Raw genomic sequence first — 19858 nt, forward strand, 5'->3', positions numbered from 1 at the left:
TGCAGCATGTTCTCATCATGGGTGATAGTTTATTGTGATGTCTGAATGCATCTCTCTGCCTCCCATTCTTTCCCCTCCAAAACCTTTGGCTGAACGTCTGCCCTCTTTTACAGCTTTCTGTGTGAAACAGCAGTGTTATAATGGTATATTTTTGTAATTTATTCTGGAAGACTTAGAACTCATTGGCCTTCATATTTCTAACCATTTTGTGGGCTTATTAAAATGTCTTTGCAGGCACAAGACTTGAAATCCAAATTGACTGTGATATAAATTATTGCACATATCCTACCTTTCCTCCAAAGACCTCATAATTGCATACATGGTTATTTTATCATTGCAACAACCTTGTGGTGTAGGTTAGGCTGAGAGATACTGACTGGCTCAAGGCCACCCATTGAACTTTATGGCTGTGTAGAGATTTGAACCTGAGTCCTAGTCCAACACTGTTAGCACTACACCACACAGGTTTATCATTAGAAGGTTCCATTATCATGGGATAAGTATGCTTTTTGTTTCCCTAGAGTGGTAGACGTCTTGCTAGTTCTAAATTCTGAACCCATCTCTAAGATTACTTCTAATTCTCTTCAAGTGGCAAAGATACCAAAAGTACACCCATGTGAATACCCCACTTGCAGAAATGCGCTCTTGAAATGTTTTTCTACTTCCTCACTTAACTATCCTTGCTGCAGGATGAAGATCTCTCCAAACCGGGCATGCCTTGAGTTAGCTGAGAAGCTGACTACTGTACTTTCCTTTTCACACTAAGCTGGACTGCCATTATTCGCAGTTGCCTTATGTTGAAAGTGTATTGTTAAATCCTGCTATCTCTTTTCTTTCACAGAAAGGACATATCTTGTTTCTTTATTGGCGTTGTGCAAGTCGGTGTGACAGGATTAGAGTCTAAGAAGTTGGAATTGGTTCTGCTGACAGCAATATAGACTGGCAGGGAGGAGGAAGGGATAGAAGCACCAGTGATTTATTTTCTAGGAAAAAAGGTAATGTCTCTCTACACATAATAAAATATTTACCATGGCAATATGGTATGTAGAGCTTTTAAAACTTATTTTTGTGGGATGTAGTTTATAAAATCTTTTTCTCCTTTTCTGCTTTAAAATGTGCTCTAATATGTTATATCATTAGAAGCTAAAATGATGAAGCTGAGGTATTCATACTTTGGACACATAATGAGAAGACATGATTTACTAGAAAAGACAATAATACTGGGAAAAACAGAAGGGAGTAAAAAAAGAGGAAGACCAAACAAGAGATGGATTGATTCCATAAAGGAAGCAACAGACCTGAACTTACAAGATCTGAACAGGGTGGTTTATAACAGATACTATTGGAGGTTGCTGATTCATAGGGTCAGGGCCGGCTCCAGGAATGCAGGGGCCTTTGGGCATCAGCTTGCCGTGGCCCCTCATGTGCTTGTGCATGCATGTGCGCATTGCACATGCATATCGCGCATGCATGTACATGCCCCCCATGCCCCCACCTACTTTTCTAGTGTCTTTTACCATTGCCCTTAACAAAGATGGCGGCCGCAGTTTCCCTAATGGGATGACGCCTCGCCACCATCTTTGTTGTTGGCATGCATGTGTGCTACGTGCACGCATCTCTGCCATCAACTAAGATGGCGGCAGGGGCTTCAGAACCTTAGGAAAACTGTGGCCACCATCTTTGTTAAGGGCAATGGTAAAAGACAGCAGAAAGGTAGGTGGGGGGTGAGGGGGCACGGATCACAGAAAGGGAGCTGAGGGGCCCTCTGTAGTTCCAGGGGCCATCGGGCCAGTGCCCAACCTGGCCGTCCTTTAGAACCAGCCCTGCGTAGGGTCACCATAAGTCAATCGACTTGAAGGCATATAACACCTAATATGTTATGTTCACTAGCATGATTTTACATTAAAATAATATTGTGTTTGCAATTGTATTTCTTCCTGTTTCCTTACTTGCCAGTTTTTATTAGGTTTTTTAAAAATTCATTTAACTTTATTAAGAATACTACTTATAGCTCACTTTATATTCCTCGGAGGCTTTCAAAGTAGCTTTCTAACGATTTGCACAATACAATCACATTCAAATCTGGTATCGAGCAGAAATAACATGATGACCATATGATGCCAGGATTATTTATTTTACTTTTAAAGCTTCATAAACCACTTGCATTATAAAATATCTGGGTACAACCGCAGCCCCAAATAAATACAATACAGTTAAAATAACATGCAATACCAAAATAAGATTATTCAGGCAACATGTATTGCCTTGGTCTTCCCTAGTAGCAGGCCCACCGAGCACACCTGAGGCAGTGTAGCTAGACCTTGTTTGGCCCATGATGAAGGCAAATCTTAATTTCAGTCAGATGTATAGCTTATGTTACCTTTGTTATGGTTTTTGCTGCTTCAGTGTTTATAACAGCAACGGAAAGATTAGTCAGTGAACCTATTGGAGAGGAAAATGTATTCTTTAATGTTCTGTTCCTTCAGAAGTTTGGCAATGACCTTCCACATCTCTAATCTATGGGACAAGATTAGAGGAGCAAATGGGACAGGGAGTCACATAAGTATTTGGAAAACCATTTAATCTGCTCTTCAGCTAGTAAGGTTCTTGCTGGAATGGTTATTTTGAGAGAATTAAAACTGATAAATTTGAAAAGCTTGGACAAATAAAAAGTTCTCATCTGGTGCTAAAAAGTAAGCAAAGATGCCACCAAGTGAGTCTCCTTGCCGGGGGGTAGGGGCAGAGGAGTTCTAGAAGTAGGGCTTCTTCAGTTATGGTACCTTGTCTCTGATTGCTACTGATGGTAGGGGAAGTTGGAAAACACTTGAGAGGATACATTGGAGTAGTCCAGACATGATACTATCAGAGCAAGGATATTTCTGTTCAGGAAAGCCTGCAACTGGTACACCAACCTCAGCTGGTGAAAGGTGCTTCGTACCTCAAAGGTCGTTTGGGCCTCTGAAGACATAATGGTGGATCTCTTGGGCTGTGAACCTGATTCTTAAGAGTGCAACCCTATCCTGAACAGGCTAGGCGCCACCTTTCAGATCAGAATATTTGCCTGTTTCTGCATTTGGGCTTCTTCACTTCCTTTATATTTAAATATAACTAGCCTTCAAACTGTAGCCCGGTAGCCATAGACAAAAGGGAGCAACATGTAGGCAAATGCATGGAATTTCATGCAGGCAAGTGAGTGGGCTGACAGAAGAGGAAAGGAACACTTTGGCCTTGCCTAGTGTACCAATCAATGTAGTGCCAGAGGATGGAAGCCACCTTCTCCACACCCACTATAGAGATGCAGCAAGGTGCTGCAAGAAGGATCTCTGCCTGTCCTCTGCCAGCCCCCAGATTTTTGCAGGTTAGGGTTGAATTGGATTCGTGGTTACCTTCTCAAACAGACATCTCCCATTTCCCACTGCATTATTTTACCAGGCATCTCATGGTGTTGCTTTCTGGGATCTTTCTGTCATGTTGTGCATTCTTCTCTGTCCAGCTGGATCCCTTCCCTCTGCCTTTCATGTCATTAATAGCTTTTCATGTGAGTGACAAGATTTTGCCCCCGCAGTAGGATTAGAACTCTTTTTCCTGGAATGCCTATAGCTGGTTCTACAAGATGTTTTCCTAATCCCTGGGCGATGGGAAGCTCTGATGTTGATTCATTGGTGATGTGCTTATCCATTGTGTGTGGGAGGACTGTGTGGACTGGGTTCTGTGATATTGTCATAGTGTGTGTTGATTGGTGCCTTCAGAGTATGTGGGGGTGTCATAATTGAACATCATTATGATTAGTGGCTGTAGTTGCCAGGGACTCTGTGGGAATGGTGGTGGTGGTTGCTATGTCAGTGCTCTTTCCTACTGTTGTGGTTTTGATCATGTTGCTAGGCAAGTACATGATCCTGATGCCAGACTAAGCTCTGACATGGTGGCAGCTGTGCTAATTTAGACCATAGAATAGCGCCACCCATTACTTCCTTGAAATTAATTCAACTGAAAAATGTTTAACTGAAAATCAAATGGCACAATCCATTCCCCCCAGATGAATATTATGTTTCATTATTTGCCTGTGTTTTTAAACACTTTTTAATAGTTTGTATTTATACTTTTAGAATTAATATATGTTTTGTGCTTCAACAAGATGAACTGAAAAATTCAACTAACTTGACCCATTTTGAAAAGAGAATAAAGACTTGAGGCACCGATTATGCAAGTCTCACTGAAATGGAGCTGCACAGTAGTCCCCTTGTACAGCTTCCACTTAGTTTAATGGAGCTTTGATAGCTCACCTTTGGTGTTTTGTGTTTTTTTCCTTTACCTGAGAGAGATGGGCTGACCATAACAGTATTTAAATAGAGACCAAACATATACTTGTTTCAAAACAAAAGTTCAAAACATACAAGTATGTATTTGGATTGACATGGCAGGTTGCTGAATGTGAGCCATAATGGCATATTTCTTTTTGAAGAGTTTAGTTTTCCCTCCATTATCCTGGGTGGGAAGTTGAGACCTTTTGGATTTTGCAGGGTCTCACCTAGTGCATCAGCTTGTCCTCATGCAGTTTTAGCCTTGTTGAAATAAAGGTCACATGTATTGGCCTTCTCTGAATTTCAATATAACTATCATTTCCTTGTTATTTGTGTTGCCTGAATGAATATAGTATCATTCTGGGCACTCTGGATTTGTGTGGGCTTATGCGAATTTACTGCAGCAGCAGAGTATTCACCAAATTCTTAAAACACAAATTTGAATTTAAAGTTGCAATTATTGCAAACGAAGAGCCCATTTTATAACCAGTAATGTAGTGGCAAATTCAGAAGTGCAGGCCCCCTTCATGATAGTCATTGCACATCCCCTCACAGCCACACCCTCTTTTTCACTTTCCCTCATCTGCCTTGGTCTCTCTGTTGTCTCGTGAGGCCACATTCCACTACAGCAGATGTCCTTAGGAGACAATGACCGATCAGCATGAAAGGGGAGTCTGTGTGTTAGCTACTGAGAAGTGTCTTCTCAGTGGCTGACTCATCTCCTTTCACTCTGATTGACCCTAGTCAGCACAAAAGGACAAGAACTCGTCTTAGTGTCTGACACTCATTTTCATACTGATTAGCTCATACAGAAGGACCTGGCTGGGACCCTGTTCCCAAAAAAGTAATGAGTCTATGACCCCCCACAACCCTAAAATACATCCCTGTTTATAATCAACTTCCAGCGTGGTGGCTACTGCTCATACTTAAGGCAGAGGTGGTTGCGCAAAAGATGAGAACATGCACAGAATTGGTGACTGCTTTGGGTTTTACCATGTCTGTGCAGTCTGGAAGAAGCGGACATTCTAAAGATCAATACATGCAGAATTCGGCTGGCAAACCTCACACTGAGTAGCAGCTGCCTTGCTGAAAGGCGGTTGTGAAAATGGGCCCCAAATGTACTCTTTTTTCTTTTAAATTAAATTCTTTCATTAAGGAGAGGAGAAGTGTTACTCTTGAGTATTGTATATGCTTATGTATTCTAGATAAAATGGGCCAAACCACATGATAGCAGTACTTGCAGCATAAAAATAATGTAAATACAAGGACGACTTCGGTCTTGGTGTGGAGCTGTGGCTTCCTTTTCCTGCCTCCAGTTCTATCCTTGGCAGCTCCAGTGAATTATGCCTTGTGCTTACTATGAGGCCATCTGCTTCCCTTTCTGCACACTGCATTCTGATGGGACTGGAAAGGTGTGTTTTTAAAATGCTGGTAATGAGGTCTGACAAGTTCCTGATGTTTAAAAAAAGCTATGTTCTCTTTGCTGTACAAATTTTTCTACAAGACAGTGGTCAGATAGGAAATGTCTGTATTCTTTTTGACTTTGCTCATGAATATATGTTTATTCCCTAATAGGCAAAAAGCCTTGTGATTTAAGAATGTACCTACAGCCAACTTACATTTCTATCAAACTTTATAAAGCAGGGAAATTGGGCAGCTATAGTGAATGCACCAGGGGAGCAGGAAACCTGACCTCCTCTCTGAGATATTGGACTGCCCTACAAATTTGTCAAAATACAAACACAATTTCGGTTGGTCTTTCACAGCCTAACCAACTTCCTGTGTAGCTTGGAAGAATTTGGTAACATGTACCTCTGAATAGTGGCAACACCTGCAATCAGCCAAAATAACAGAACTAAGACATGAGCTGTGCGGATCTTGTTTTAGCGGGGAAGAAGCAACAATAGTGAGACAGTTGATATAGTTCAGATAGTCACTTTAAATATGTTTGATTTACTTTGCAATTTCAGAGAAGTTTCTTATAGTAAATCATTTTCTTTTGCTTCTGTTTCTGCGAATATGTGAAGTACAGCAACACTTTGCAAAATTTACACTAAAAAAACTCCAAAAACAGTTGTGGAATAATGGCACTGACTGTTCTGCAGAATAGTCTCCAGTGGATATGAGGAGAGTCTTAATTTTCACAAGATAAAACGGTGGGAGTTGAAATATATTCTAGCAAATTTCTAGGCGTGCTCTCTGTTTTTAATTGACCATGCCCATCTTTCCTTAAGTGGAGTGGTTTAAGCATAGCAGGCTGGAAACATGCCTCTTGAGCAGGCCAAGTTTGTTTTTTCCAACAGCTAGATTCATTGTTTATGTAGCAACATATTGTAATCGGTCTGATTTTACATCAAACTGCCGGTTCAGATTCAACTGTTAATGCACCCCAAATAGAAATAGAACATAACTTCTAGTTTGAAAAACAAAAGGCTGTCTTCACCATAATATGACATAGACATATACAAAGGCTTTGAAATTAATAAAAATAAATTTGACACAGATTTCTAGGATGAATAATGAGAGAAATATAATTTTTGAGATTTGATTCTCTGTAGAAACATTGGTAACACAGGAAAAAAGCAAAGTAAGAAGATCAGCAACAAATATACAAAAATGTAATTCTCCATCTTTGGAGATGGCAGGTGTTGCCACCAGTCACCATATGCTCCAAGGTGAAAAAGAAGAAATGGACTGCCTGTAAGTTTTTTCCGACTTATGGCGACCCTATGAATAGGATTTTCATGGTAAGCAGTATTCAGAGGGGGTTTACCATTGCCTTCCTCTGAGGCTGAGAGGCAGTGACTGGCCCAAGGTCACCCAGTGAGCTTCATGGCTGTGTGGGGATTCGAACCCTGGTCTCCCAGGTCGTAGTCCAACATCTTAACCACTACCCCACACTGTCTCTCCAAGGTACACTGCTCTAAGGTACATGTTACCAAATTCTTCCAAGCTACACAGGAAGTGGATTGGACTGTGAAAGACCAACCGAAATTGTGTTTGTATTTTGACAAATTTGTAGGGCAGTCCAATATCTCAGAGAGGAGGTCAGGTCTCCTGTTCCCCTGGTACACTCACTACAGTGGCCCAATTTCCCTGCTTTTTAAAGTTTGATATAGAAATGTCTGTTGGCTGCATGTAAATTCTTAAACCGCAAGGTTTTTTGCCCATTAGTGGATAACTGTATATAGTGAAATGTCTTTAAAATATAATAGTTGTCTGTAAAACACCCACACACCTAGTTTTTAATAGTAGTTTTGGAGGTATAATAAAATACTATTTGGTTGTAATTCTAAACATTTTCAAAGGAGTAAACATTGTTGAACATAATGGGTCTTCTTTTCAAGTAAACATGTATAGCGTTGTGTGTTAATGTTTTAAATAGGATCATAGGATAGCTATTTTGTTGACTTTTACCTATTGCTTATGTTAGCTTTCAAAGGTATCTGGAGTAAAAATTGGTTGCCTAGCAACCTGTTCCAGTTAAGAGTGTTGACGAATGGGTCACTGATTAGCTGCATCTGACTAAATGGGCTCTGGATCACAAAAGCTTATGCTGCACTACATTTGTAAGGTACCATAAGATCTTTGCTAACTATTGTAGACAATCGAGATCTATAAATGCAGAACAACCAAAACATTTGAAACTTTTGGTGACTGAATTTCTGGCAGTTGTAAAAGAAGTATGTAACAGACCTTACTGTATCCATGTGGTTGAACAGTACACAACAGAATTAAGTTTGTGGCTATAGATTTATTCCACCTTGAAACTCTTCATAATTTGCTTAGTTGATATGAATTACCATAGAACATACCTGGCAAATGGTCAGGGATGATGAGAGCTGGAGTTCAACATCTGGAGGGCTACAGGTTCTCAATCCTTGCCATTTTGATGCTAAGACATGCAGAATTGACTATTGTATGCCCCCCTCTTTCCCAGGAGTCTGGGTACAACCTGAAACTACAAAAGTACCTAGCAGAGCCTCATTTGAATGTCTTGTCACCTCCTCCCGTACTCCATCTTAAGACTGGGACATAAATGCAGATTCCATCTGTGGCTCCAACATCAGCCAGTTTTTCCTCTCCCTACTTTTCACACCCTGTTTTGTTTACCATCTAGCCTGATTAAGAGTTCTGAAGAACATGTTTAACATTTTGGTTGGCCTAATAAAGGTATTGCCCTAATGTGGGTTTTGGATTTTTTCTTATGAGTCGACATGGCTACCTGTGCTTTTTGTGACTTGAAGAAATAAATGCTTGAAAAGGTGGGAGGTTTCTCTCAGACTAAAGGGCTTAAGATTCTTTCATACAAAAGCCTTCAGAGAATCTCACCTTGTATCATAATCCAGAAGGCATGTCAAGGATGCCAAAGCACCATCTATGAAAACCATTCTGCCTTTTTACAAAACAGATCTAGCTATAAATAGTAATTGTTGATACACAGCGGCATTACATTTCCAAGCACTGCTTTGCTTGGAAGGAAGAGAAGAATGTCTTGCATAGAAGACAGTCTGTGTCCGTGTCAGAATTGCTTAATATGTTTTTTAATAATGTTTTTAACCCTTTTTAAAAAAGTTTTTTAAATGTTTTTAATGCTGTTTTGTCTTAATGTATCTTAAGATTTGTTTTTATGATGTTTTAAAGTGTTTTTAGTGCGTTGTTTGCTGCCCTGGGCTCCTGCTGGGAGGAAGGGCGGGATACTAATTAATTAATTAATTAAATAATAGAATGACAAAGCTGTTCAAACAAATCCAGCAGGAATTTCTGTGTAGCATTTCAAATGTTTTATTTCTTCAAAATTTGGGGGGAGGGATGAAGGTGGAATTTGATTCCTAGTGTCAAATTTCTTTTCTTTTTCTTTTCCTTTTTAAACATTTTGCAGTTTAATATTGTGATATACAGAAAACAGATGATGTTTCCAGTTCATGGCAGGCGATGGGGATAGCATAAAGTTCTGTATGTAGTAATCTTTTAAAATAATGATATGCAGTAAAAATGTAGAAAAGTCAGCTCTGTACCAAGTGATAGATGCTGAAGAAAAACAAGGGAAAATGTAAACATACCACAAATTCATTACTATCGGAAACAGCCATCACTTTCTGCACTAGATTATCTAATACATGCAGACCCACTTGTTGGTATCTCTGGTACACAATGTTAAATAAATCTTAGCATGAACACAGTTTGTTTGACTTCTATTCATGACTAACACGAAACACCCTGTTCTGTCACACTAACACCTGTGATTATCTCTGCTGGTTAATTTTACGTTGCTTTATCTTCATCACTCTTATGACAAGTGGTGGGAGATCTCTTTGAAGGCTATTTGCTCTGAATTCATGGCTTTTCTTGTCCTTTCTACAGGAGGCTTGTGACGGCTGAATTCTGAAGTGCTTTGCATTCTATATTTTGTTGTGGTGGTGTTGCCTTCTCTTCTGATTTAGCTTCAGTGAGTTGGAAGATAGCATTGTGATATATTACTTGTTAAAGTACATGGCTGTCGCCTCACAGCTTTTGAATCACAGTGCTTCTACATACCTTGCTTTTTGAGTTTTCAAGGCTTTCGGTTTTAGGAATTAAACGTGTAAACAGCCTTTATAATGGGTATTTTCAACTACATGTACTCTCCAAGCGTTGAGACTATAAGCACTGTGGAACAGGAACAGACTAACCTCCCTTTCTGCCCATTTTTAGGTCCACCTTGAACTACTGGGAGCTGGTGAGATGAAGCCTTGCCTCCCAGTTGTCTTGATGGTGGAAATCTCTATTGTTGTGGCCTAACGTTTGGGATTATGCAGGGCTATCACAGAACAGCGTTACTTACACTGGCAATATTTATTCTTAGAGAAGGGATTGTCTTGGTACTGTGAAGAAAAGCTTGGCAGTTGGGCAAGGAAGGGTGGAAGCAGGCTCTCTCTGGCCTCCCCCTTCCCTCACAGGTATATTGCCAGACTTGGAGATGCTGTCTGGGCCTCTGGGTCAGCAACCTCCTTTCTTGCTTATCTTGGGCTCATTGAAACAACTTGTAAAGAAGGCAAAACAGACACGTTGTGCAGGTGAGAGGAAGAATCCTCCTATGACTGAGATGGCCTGGCGTGGCCTTGCTTGGCCTAGCTTCCCAAGCAGGAGGGTGGGAGAGGATCCAGACAGATTGGACTGTGCCATGAAGGGGAGAGGGAGAGTCCTTCTCCTTGCTGGAGTACTGTAGCCTCTCCTCTTGCTTCATTGAGGTGGGAGTGGGGAAGGAGATGAAGGTCTGGCACCTTGGTTTGCCAACAGATTGTTTCAGGGAAGAGGGACTTGAGTCTTCGTTTCCCACTCTTTGTTCAAAGTAGCCTACTAGCAAAGGTCATGGGCTGTGTCACCACCACCTTCCCACTCACCCATCAACCCACATGCATGAGAGAGAAGTGCTAGTGGGGAAATGTCTCACTTCAGAGTAGTAGTAGATACAAAGACTCAAACACAGATATATTATCTGACTTTCAGCATAGGGGTTCTGCTGTATTGGTGCAGAGAGGTAGTAACTTTCCTATAGCTTCAGTGATGGCTTTTGCTCCTAAGCTGGTTGCATTGGCAAAAAGATACTGTATGTAGCAAAGTGCATCTCTGTGTTCTTCCCTCTCCAAGTGGGAGACTTGGATTGTCAGAGGAGAGATTTGGGGAGAGGGTTGGTAAGGAGAACATAGAACAACAATGGGGGACCTTTCTCCAGACCAAGGGTCACATTTCCCTCTGGGCAACCTTTTGGGGGCCACATGCCAGTGGTGGGCAGGGCCAGAGGCAGGAGTGGGAGGAACAATTAATATAAATGTCATGTTCATACAGTAAGCTAGTTTCTGTGTGCCTCACACAGTCCTCTCTGTCCTTCATCCAGACAAGCAAGAGGCATTATCAGAGTTCAAGGACGTATTCCAGCCAGGTAAGAACACTCAAAGTGAGCTCAGTGCAGGGCCAATGAGATGTGTGGCCTGGGTGGGTTGATATCTGGGGAGAGTCCTGAAAGCCAGATAGAGATGCCAAGAGATGTGGCACTGGGCCTGAGGTTCCCCACCCCTGATGGAGAGTGACTGTGCTGGCTGGGACTGATGGAGCTGAGTCCAAAACATCTGGAGAGCATCAGGTTGGGGAAAGCTGAGGTAGAGACATATGACCCATACGTCATGGAAATCTGCTTCAGAATCAATAGGAAGATGCATGTGACGCAGCTTCAGTTCACAAGAGTTCCTGCTGCCTTATTGAGGAAAAATCTTTTTATTAAAATGTTGCAAGCACTGGAGCAGTTTGGTTTTTTCTATTGACATTTTCCCCTTAAAAGTGTGCACTCTATCACGGCAAAAGCTTATTCCCTGTAGTTTCCATGGTGAGCACACCCCCATAATTGAGTCACTGACACAGGAGGTTATATAAAAGAAGCAAATTTCTGGATCTTACCTAGTGAGGCTGTCTTTGTCAGCAGCATATGTACTCTTAGCTTTTTCACAACAAACACCACTGGTGGAATCAAAATACCTATGGGCAAAGTTATTTAACACATCACATTAGTTGTGTACCTTTTAAGTTATTGTCAGGTTATCAAAATCATTCTTGCCATCTGTATTCTTTTTACTTAATATCAGGGCCACCATATTATTAATGCTGATAAACTGGCTCTGCAGAGTGAGGAAATCACGGTGGTCAAGCCTCTGAATGTATGACCAGCCTGCTGAATCAGGCCAGTGGCTCATCTAGTCCAGAATACTATTCTTATAGTGGCCAACCAAATGCCCATGGGAAGCCTGCAAGCAGGACCTGAACACAAGAGCACTCTCCCTTCCGGCAGCTTCTAGCTACTAGTGTTCAGAAGCATGCTGCCTCCAACTGTGAGGCAGAGCATAGCCTTTGTGGCTAGTAGACTTTGATACTGTTATCCTCCTGTGGTGTGCTGTAGATCTGTGTGAAATAAAATGACAGGATTTGTTGGTGTTTAAACTGGGGCAGAGGAGCCATTATGATTCATACAGTATTTCCTTTCCTCTTTTGTATGGCAGAGAATTCCTTTTTGACTGTCTGGTGGAGAATTCTTTTTTTTTTTTAGTTTTATTTTTCATTTTCAAATAGTACAGAAAAGAACTATACATATTTCCCCTCCCCCCTCCCTGATGACCCCATTTCGTTCTGAGAGAGAGCTATTACAGTGTTTAAGTAAAATATTAGAGTTCATCAAGCCAACCACAGCCTGGTAAAGGGTTTGGGTACTTGGCAACGATTTTCCTCCTTATTTGTAAATTCAATAAAGGGCATCCATTGGTCTGTGAAAGTGTCTGTCTTCTTACTGTCTGCTGCTAGTTTCAAGTTTTGGGTCAGTTTCTCCAGCAAAGCAAATTCACATAATTTTCTATACCATTGGTCCAGTTATAGTCCATCTAGGTTTTTCCAGCACCGAGCAATTTAATGACGGGCAGCTACTGAAAATCTGAGTTTTGGTTAATAAAAAGATTTAATAAAGCAAGTTCTGGTGTGGGTTGTATTGTTTGTCTAGTTATTTTGCTTATTTCCCTTTGTACTCCCCTCCAAAATTTCTGAACATTCTCACATTCCCACCACATATGGCTGTAACAGCCGAGAGCCCGCAACCTCTCCACCACAGTCTAGGTGATGATCCTGAAATTTGTGCTATTTTAATTGGGATCATGTACCATCTATGTATAGTTTTAAGTGCTATTTCCCTTACTGAAATGGAAACTGTTGAATATGGAAACTTGTCCCATATGGTATCCGAGTGTTCTTCATCTATTTGTATTTTCAAATCATCCTCCCAATATTTTTTTAAGGCTAAGTTGCCTCCCATATCTTTACTTAACAAAAAGGAGTAAATTTTGGAGACTAAGCCTCTATCATTGCTTTCCATGTTCATTATCAATCTTTCCCCTGTTGTTAATTCCCAGGTTCCTTGTGTTTTTATACGGGACTTGCGTATAAATGAGCTCAGTTGATACCAAAGTAACCAGGGGACTCCTTTTTCCTGTGGTTTATTTCTCCAGGTGTCTCTGGGAACCAGGTTAGGGCTATTGTAAAAATCTTTTCGTCTGAACATATTCAGCTTTATGAACACAGAATCATCTACTGGCCTATCTGGTCTGTAGAAGTCAGGATGTTTGCTTACTGGAGTCTGGTGAAGAATTCTGGTACCTTGAAATATCAGCAGAGCAGGTACTAATAAAATACATTTCCTTGCCCATTCTTAATTGCCTGGGGTGAATAGCAGAAGTTCTTCAGAGCAAATTGCTGGGTGGAAAAACTAGCTGCCTATCTCCTCTCTCTCTCTCCATTCCCCAAAGACCTGTACAACCTGTGACTCACCAAGCTGAACAAATCATACCAGCCATGTCTTGTGGTCTGCTGGGTGTGTGACAATTTGTATGTTTTTGTAGTCCCAGGCAGGCAGTAAAACCAGGAGATTTAATGAGCCTTTTGTGGGCCATCATATGTGAATGATAAGCCAGGTCTGCACAATGTGTCCCACCAAACTGGACATAGTTTCTCCCTCTGTGGAATTCCTAGTTGGGACTCATAATATTGTGCTACATGGAGAAAATTGCCTGTGTTCTGAGGTCACTGTTCAGTAGAATAATAGTTACTTCAAAAAAAAAAACCCTCCATTTATATGTGGTTTTTTTTAGTAATTCTTCCCCCTGCTTTCCCCTCACCTCTTCTCCCATCTCTAAATCATTTTCACTAAAGGTATTCTTATTCTTCTAAGGCTGTGTGTTCCTTCCAGTTTTATGCAAGTAAGTGAGAAGTATGAGAAATGTTACAAGTTTCAGCACGTCTTGGAGTTGTACAATATCGGCTTACGAAAGGGAAAGGTGAGGTAGGTTCCTTCACCAAGATCAGATATCAGTGTTGAGCAAATCATCCAGATACCTTGTAGGAGAATGCTTGAGAATCTTGGATACTGTCTTTTTAATTGTCTTTTGGAGTACCCTCTTCTTTATGCATCAACCAATTTGAAGCTTAACATTAGAGAACATTTTGTTTCCAAAAGGGGATAGTTACTTAAATTAAAGTACAGCAGTCTACAAATATTTGATGGCCAGCCAAAAATTATAGTTGCAGCAGTGTAACACCTGAGACAAGGCCCAGCCCTTTTCTGCTGAATAGCAGAAGAGGTGGGGTCTTGTCTTCGACATTACTCTGAGTTTTGGAGGGAACTTGAAAAGCAGAAACAGTTTTAGTAGTAGTAATAATAATAATAATAATAATAAAATTTTATTTCTAAGCCGCCTATCTGGCCGAATTAACGGCCACTCTAGGCAGCGTACATAATAGGATAGGATAAATACAATATAAAATACAACATATAGGCAAAAACATCAACTGTAATTAATCTAAAAACAACCCACAACTGCAACAAGATAAAAACTAGTCCGCCCCAAGAATCCTGTAAGCCCGTCTGAATAACCAGGTTTTCAAGGTTTGGCGGAAACTTGGCAGGGAGGGGGCATGGCGGAGATCATGCTTTCTAAGCGTTCCTGAACAGCTGCAACAATGAGCCCCAACCTTTCGAACACTGGGAGAGGAGGTACACTCTTCCTTGTGGTTGTTCTAAGTTTGAGTTACTTGGAAATTTGCTTTATAAGCACATCTGGAACTTAGTTTAACTGCATCCCATGATGTGCACACCAGGTCAAAGGTATGGTTGCCTGTGGCAAGCACTTCTGTGGACTCCTCTCAAGAATGACGATCTATAAATTCAGGTTATGAGCTAGAATAGAAAATGTTAATCCCAAGTGATAGTTTTGATTCTGCCAGTTTCAGCCCCTCAAGTGAAGATTCTTAAGCCTCTGTTGTGGATCAGAAAGAGTGGCTACCTTCCTTAAGAGTGTCAGAAACTATTCCAATGTGAGAGATGAATTTGGATGGTATGAAGATGTACCTTGAGGAAAAAAATCCCATTGGAAGGGTTCATTGGATATCATGTTTAGGGCTGGGAAGGTATTTTCCTCAAGTCAGAGTGGCTAGTGATCCTGTGGTGGTGGTTGTATTTTGCCTTCCCTTGCAATGTCTGTTAGTTCGAATAACTGGGAGCTGTTTGCTCTACAGGCTCCCCTTGGGGGTTCCCAGCTGTCTCTGCTCATGGCACTATTTGTGTAAGCAGATCCTGGTGTATGTGTGGGGGGAGAGGGGAGCTGATAGATGGGTGGCCCTCTCTTGCAGCAGGGAGGCGGTATGTAAGGCATTTTAATCCCTTAGGCTGCATTTTGAACTGTCAGGACCAATGCAGCTGAGGCTAGCCTTACATAAGTAGGACTTCAGCTGAACCAAATGCATTATTTGGACTATTTTTATATTTATATTTATTTATACAATTCATGTACTTCTTAGCTAACACCGCAGTTAAGCAGTGAACAACAAGGCTACAAAAGATATAATAAAATCGCTGGAAATTGACCATAAAATCAGAAAAATTTAATTAAAATGCCTGCTGAAATAAAAAAAGGCATTCCCCAGTGATTGGAATTCAACAGGGAGGAAGCCTGTCTGATCTCAGCTGGGATGGAGTTCCACAAAATTGGGCCCACAATACTGAACACATGGCTCCTAGTGGAGCGGTGCGTCTGAGTCATGAGGGAACCTCTCCTGAAATCTTTGGTGATCTGGCAGGGATATATGGAATGAGGTGATCATCAAGGGATCCTGAATTCAAGTTGTTAAGAGCTTTGTAAATTGTAAAGGGCCAGTAGCATGTGGGCAGCACATGCAAATTTTTAAGCACCACAATTATGTACTAGCTGTAGTCTGACCCTGACAACAGTCTAGCAACAGCATTTTACACTAGCTGGAACTTCCAGACCAGGTCAGAGGGTAGCTCCTCATGGAGTGCATTGCAATAATCCAGTCTTGAGATCACCAGTGCATGAATCACCATGGCTAGGCTATACTGGGGGAGGGGTATTCAGATTTGACCAGGAATGGATAAGTGGTGGCCAAGTGTCAGTGTTCAGCCCACAAAATATTTTTGTATAGCCACAGATTTAGGGGGAAGGCTTTGGAGGTGGAAAGCAGCCAGATGCTTTGGAGGAGCCTGAACTAGCCCTTCTAATGGGTGAATGTTGCGCTGCCTGGGTGCTGTGAAGTCAAAAGAAGTCATGTCTGTCTGAGTCTTGCTTTCCTCTCTGCATGTGCGATAATGGAGAGGTAAGAATGGTGTAGAGATTCTCTTAATACTGGCTACCATGTAGCAATTCCTAGCATGTCATAATCTGTTGCAGATTCAGCTCTACTGCATGGCACGGACAGCTGGAATGAATTTCCTCTTACCCCACAAGGAACTTAAGCCTGTACTGAATTCATTAATACAGTACTTGTCAACTGGATACAAAAATGCAGCATGGAGTTGGCATTCTTGTTAGTGTTAAATTGATCTAGAGCTTGTTGTATATCAACAACTACTTACCGCTAGGGAACCCTATGAACAAGAGCAGCAACATGCATGGTCTCTAGAACAAACTCTTGCTTTCTTTGTAAGCATGAATTTTATTTTTATTTTTTTTAAAGTGTTGTCAGATTGATGGCATGTGGTCGTCGGCTCTCCAGGGAGAGCTTCCAACTTGCTATGAGTGAGTGGTGTTTTCAAGCCCTGCTAACTGAGAAGTTGTTTATAAAAGCTGCCAGTAAGAAACTCCATATTGCAGCAATTAATCATCCATCCCTAATATTTTTCCACTTGCAGCTGAACGAGTGACTCTTGCTAGAAAGGGAAGGTTGCTACGTTTCTTCTTGAGCAACTGCAGTTTTAGGAAGACACCACAGCCAATAGTTTGACTTCAGTGGAGTAATTGCTTTAGTGGATTGTTTTCAGTTCTTATATTTGCTAGCATATACTTGCCTTTTAAAGGAGAATAAACGATCCCTTCTATAATTATACAATTGCTGTTGACAGCCTCTGGATACAAACTCCCTTTGTCAGTGTACATCAATTTTTTTTTGAGGGGAGGAACAGACTACAGACATTTATCTCGTAATCTACGTCATATCAGCACATAAATCTCTATGCTGTTAGGTAAAATATCCACTGAATTTCTGTAAAAAATTCCTAATGAACTGTCATTGACCCTAACAGAAACCCTAACACAATTTTTGACTCTCTGGCTTCTACATACAGGAGTTCAAGGGAGCTTCAATTACCCAGGAAACATGCATTTGTAGAGGCTTCTGTTTTTCCTTTTAGCATTTACACCCCATTTGCACAGTTTTGTCAAGTGCAATCTGTACAAATATCTGAGCAAGCTGACATTTTCTATTATATAACTGGCTAGATATTCATTTTTTAAGTCTTACTTTCTGATCTATGGAGTCATAACAAGTTTCCTTGGAGAATTTCTGGAAAGCGAATGAAGAGACAGGCTGGAAAGTGAATGAAGAGACAGGCTAATTTATGGGCTTGGTGGAAAGAGTCAAGTCAGTCATTAGTTCTGGAATATGAAATACAATGTCCGGTAACCATAAAATCATTAGGGCGCTGGACAAAGCACGAGTCAGTATCCACAATGAACATTTTGTAGGGCTAGGTTAATACTTTGCAAAGGTAAGTCTGTTTCTTTGTTAGTCTTTAACTTTTATTTAATGTACATCATTGTATATTTTATAAATAACCCACCATATCTTCCAGCTTTTTATAGAGGAAAATGGATAGATTTTGTTTTGCATTAAGTAAACAGGTAATGTAGTGAACATGCCAGTTAAGTGAGTCATTTCTGCTGCCTCATAATGTTACTCTCCAAATAATTGTTGAAAATTGTTTTTTCATAAAAAAATTACAGCCATTATGACACACCATTTTGTATTAATAGAAAATAGTTTGGTAGTACAGAAAAACAAAAATAAATATTCCAAAGTGCTGTAATAAATGCCAAATGCAGTCTATAGGTTTTGTGTGAATTGTATACTCACAATGTCATCTTCAGCATGATTTCTTATTAAATTGCTTCTGATAGCTTGTCCTATGTTTGTATATTTTGTTTTATTGCACCAATAAAAAAAAAAACGTTTACCAAGTTTTTAATGAACCTGTGCATAGGAATCTAGCATTCCTTCCCATATGTTTTATCATATGATAATGTATACTTTGGAATCCAGTGTCAAAGCCCATTCTTTTATAGATAGATTTCTTTTGTTTTCTCCCCCCCCCCCCAGTATTTGGCAGCTAAAATTTAGCCAACGTTTCTGCCACCGTATATCTGTCTTTTTCAGCTGTTGTTTGTCTTCACTTTCCCAATAGAATAACCATAGGGTTTAATTCTAGTTTATTGTTGGTAATTTAATCAATCTTTTCAACTGTTTTAATCCAGAAATTTTTTATAATTCCAAGTCCACCAGATGGTCCTGGCCACCCCTCCCAAGACATTTTGAAATGTTCTCAGTGTATCACAGAAATCGCCCTTTTGAATGAGATACCATACAACTTTATCATTACCTCACAAGTAAAATAAGTAATTCCTAAAATATTAGCTTTTTTGGAACATCACACTTAATACATTTCTATGTCGTTGTGGGGTCTAGTGCCTAAGCAAGTTTGGCATAATAAGGAGCAAGACCTCGCCAATGCGAAGTCCCATTGATTTCAGTAAGAGTTGAGAATGTACTTGTATTTGTTGTAATGAAATAAGTTGGACTTAAAGGTGCCTAATTTGGGCTGGATTGTGTACATTGTGTCTGCAAAACTGTTGCAGATACCAGGTTTTGGTAGAACCGAAAAAGAGTTTGTATGTATAATATAGGGGAAGGTCACATCTATCTATCTGCATGACAATAAACTGAATTGTAAAATGATCTACCCTTGCAATGTCGCTTTACTTCTACAAAGATGGGCAGACCTTTTGAACACTTTGAGTTCAGACTTAAAGATAGATGAAGAGGAATTTCTTGAAAAGGAGACTTGGGTCTAGCATGCATTACAATACTAGTATATTTCTAGAACACATGCTTTTTTCTTTTTAAAATTGTCCCCAGAGAACAAGTTCACTTAGTGAGTTATGTGTTCTCTGCTGTTTTGGATTGGATGCTGTTTTCACTATTTAATTATTGTGTGACCAGAACTTACTTAATGTGCAGGTTGGCACATGCTGTGCATTGATGGCTTTTTATGTAATTTTGTTTTCCAGAGTTAAAGCTGTGAAGTGAAGTGATGATGCCTGCATTTCCTATTTCCCAGGCTTGTATGTATAATACTTTCCTATTCTTTTTGTTTACATAATAGATCCAGGATAAATCAAAGCTCTTTTAACGGTTAAGATGCTTGTTAAGACTAGATAACTCTTTGTCTGGGTCCTCAAACGCATTCCACTGGATTATCTTGCAGACTGAGGTGTGGGATAAAATGAATGTTGTGAGATAAAATGAATATTTCAATAGTATGCACATATCTTTATGAGTCATGAGAACTTTGGAAAGGATCAATGAGCTAAGGGGCAAAGATTTAAAATGAGAAATGGTTGTCCTGTTACCATTGAGGAAAAGAAGATATCTCTGTATGAGAGAATGTGGAGTGCATGTAGGCTAATTGTGTGGTACTC

General features: G+C 40.4%; 1 protein-coding gene across 9 annotated transcripts in view; it reads left to right on the top strand.

The window, feature by feature from the left end:
• TIAM1 (TIAM Rac1 associated GEF 1) overlaps nucleotides 1-19858 on the top strand; it is a 229617-nt gene that overhangs the window by 28230 nt on the left and 181529 nt on the right. For 7 of the 9 annotated variants that reach the window (XM_061627834.1, XM_061627835.1, XM_061627833.1 and 4 more), the window contains 2 exons: nucleotides 842-995; nucleotides 19448-19501. The gene's annotated coding sequence lies outside the window, so the exon portion shown is untranslated. The remainder of the gene's footprint in view (nucleotides 1-841; nucleotides 996-19447; nucleotides 19502-19858) is intronic. The other 2 variants (XM_061627837.1, XM_061627840.1) reach the window with 1 other exon arrangement.

Source organism: Rhineura floridana, chromosome 5, assembly GCF_030035675.1.
Source record: "Rhineura floridana isolate rRhiFlo1 chromosome 5, rRhiFlo1.hap2, whole genome shotgun sequence".
NCBI classification, from domain to species: domain Eukaryota; kingdom Metazoa; phylum Chordata; class Lepidosauria; order Squamata; family Rhineuridae; genus Rhineura; species Rhineura floridana.